Genomic DNA, 2669 nt, shown 5'->3' with positions numbered 1-2669 from the left:
CCGATGCGGGACTCGATCCCAGGACCCTGGGATCATGACCTGAGCCGAAGGCAGACGCTTAACCGACTGAGCCACCCAGGCGCCCCAAGGTAGCTTTTAAAAAGACTGATTTCTCTAGAATGTGTTAAAGAGACAAATATGCTGCCTTTACAAGGGATCAATACTAGAGTGGAACCACAAAGTTCGCCTTTATAAGGGAAAGCCTTACTTTATAGAAAAATCTCAGTTAATGGATGTAGAAGGAATGTCAGAATTAGAAAAACTTTTTTAAATAAATAATGATCTGAGGGACAAGTCTCAATCACTCTAAAATCAACCATTTAGGGTGCCTGGGTGGCTCAGTCAGTTAAGCGTCTGCCTGGGGCTCACATCATGATCCCGGAGTCCCAGGATCGAGCCCCCCATCAGGCTCCCCCCTCAGCAGGGAGTCTGCTTCTCCCTCTGACCCTCCCCCCTCTCATGCTCTCTCTCTATCTCATTCTCTCTCAAATAAATAAATAAAATCTTTATTAAAAAAAAAAAGATGGGGCGCCTGGGTGGTTCAGTCGGTTAAGCGACTGCCTTCGGCTCAGGTCATGATCCCGGGGTCCCGGGATCGAGCCCCGCATCGGGCTCCCTGCTCTGCGGGAAGCCTGCTTCTCCCTCTCCCACTCCCCCTGCTTGTGTTCCCTCTCTCGCTGTCTCTCTCTCTCTGTCAAATAAATAAAAATCTTAAAATAAATCTTTCTTAACATCATGTAAAACCTTACCTGTTACCAGGATTTCAAGGCGGTTACTGGGGTGTGAGGCCAAGAAAGGAGCCTTTGGTCGTAGACACAGCTGTAGTTTCCAGTGTCATTGACTGTCACGTTCTGAAGGGAGAAGTCCGCTCTTCCTTAGGTCTCTGGTGCTGTACCTGCTTTCTAGTACTTGTCAGGAGAACAGACATTACATCTTCAAGCATATTGTCTGGCCTGTGGCACTGCAGAGCCACATTTCTTCCGGGGTTCACCTTATGCCTTCCGAGGGCCTGGAGAGAAAGTTTGGGCAAACTTCCTGTAAGAGAAGGTCACTTCCTGTAAAGAAAGGTCACTTCCTGTCAGAGAAGGTCACTTCCGGTAATGGAAGATCGCTTCCGTTAACAGACGGTCACTTCCGGTAGCAGAATGTCAGCGGTAGCCTGGTTTCTCTTCTTCCCTTGGCCTTCTGGGAGCGAGCTCTGACATGGGAGAAAAGATGGGAGATCCCTGATCTTGGCCCTCTTTCGATGTCAGGGCAGGGATATGACTCCCACCAAGGCGTGGATTCAACCAGCTGACTCTGGATTATTCTATTTTTCTCAGTTGGGGGCACGGAGGGTGAGAGCTTCTCATCTCCCAGTCTTCTTGAGAGAGCTTGTTTGGAGGTTCTAGCAGGGGAGCGCAGCTACTCGTATACCCTTGACCGAAGAACGGTCCTCCTCTATCAGGGAAGGTCGTCCTCTTCGACCGAGCGCGCAGCTTCGGGAGGGACGCACATGGAGCGGTGAGGGAGGAAGGGGACACCCGCCTAGCCAGCCAGATCAGCCGAATCAACCCTGGCGATCAATGGGGTGACAGATGTCGCAGCCAGATCGCCCTCACATCCTCATCTCCCAGTCTTCTTTTAGTTCTGCCTCATTCTCTGTGCCAAGGAAAACTGTATTTGATGCCAAAAGTCATCCTAAAGTACCCCCACCTCACCTGTAACCACAGTAGAGAAGTATCACTGGCTGGAGAGCTTCTGAAAGGGGCCTTTTCCATGGAGTATTTGCAGGTGTACTCCCCAGCATCAGTGACTCAGGTGAAAGGGGTAGATTTTAACCTGGATCCCTGTAGAACTGGGTAGCGGCATGGGATCCAAGAGTGGCTTTCCTTCCTTTCTGAAAGCAAATTTTACATTCCTGGTAAGAGTTGAGCACATCAGAATCACATTACTCTTGGGAGATACCACCCAACTGGGGAAGGCACTGAGAGAAGGCTTGGGAAGCAACCCTGGAAAGAAGTAGAGCTCAGATCAGATGACACACTCACCTTACATTCCATTTAGAGGAGAAGGAAAGGATGGGGAATTTGGGATGAAAAAACTAGTAACATTTAAATAAGAAAAAAAGAACACTCACGAACTATTGTGTCTCTTTGGCCAACACACAACCCTGTAAAGGAATCACCCATGAGATATAAGCCATTATTGAGGGAGAAGATTCCTGGTCACTTTATGCCAGATGGCCTTATGTAATGGCAGGAGTTGGCTAGAGTCAGACCCAGTCACTAGGCTTCCCCATGGTTACTGCCTCCTCTCTCAGGTGGAGCAATTTAGAACATGTAACACAGGCTGTAGAAGAAATGGCTAGATTAAATGCAGTTTGGCATAGAGGGTGGTAATAGTATGATTTGTGGAGTATCTGTGTGGGGTGGATACTTTTGCCTGAGTGCTAAGATCTCCTGGAAATTTATATCATATACATGAATATTATTGTAAGAAGGATATTATGTTAACAAGGAGAAGTAGGAGTTTAGCTAGGCCTGTGTTTCTAAGAACAGAAATTTCATTTCTTTCTTCTGTATGGAGGAACAGTTTGGTGTTTCAGGGGGAAGGTGAGAAGTTACTGGGACTTTTAGGTGCAAACACATGCAAACATCATGAAAATTAAATCTGCAGTCTGAGAAAAT

General features: G+C 47.5%; 1 long non-coding RNA gene across 1 annotated transcript; it reads right to left on the bottom strand.

Moving 5' to 3' along the window:
- Positions 1-1196: 1196 nt before the first annotated feature.
- Positions 1197-1929, bottom strand: LOC145718194 (uncharacterized). Its single transcript, XR_014141638.1, has 2 exons — positions 1602-1929; positions 1197-1344 (listed from the first exon to the last, which is right to left on the bottom strand). It is a non-coding gene; the product is annotated as an uncharacterized LOC145718194 (long non-coding RNA).
- Between the last annotated feature and the right edge of the window lie 740 nt (positions 1930-2669).

Source organism: Leptonychotes weddellii, unplaced genomic scaffold, assembly GCF_054177405.1.
Source record: "Leptonychotes weddellii isolate Sample4059 unplaced genomic scaffold, ASM5417740v2 HiC_scaffold_11942, whole genome shotgun sequence".
Classification (NCBI taxonomy): Eukaryota; Metazoa; Chordata; class Mammalia; order Carnivora; family Phocidae; genus Leptonychotes; species Leptonychotes weddellii.
Note: the sequence above shows the minus strand (reverse complement) of the source record. Positions and strands in the feature narration are given on the sequence as shown.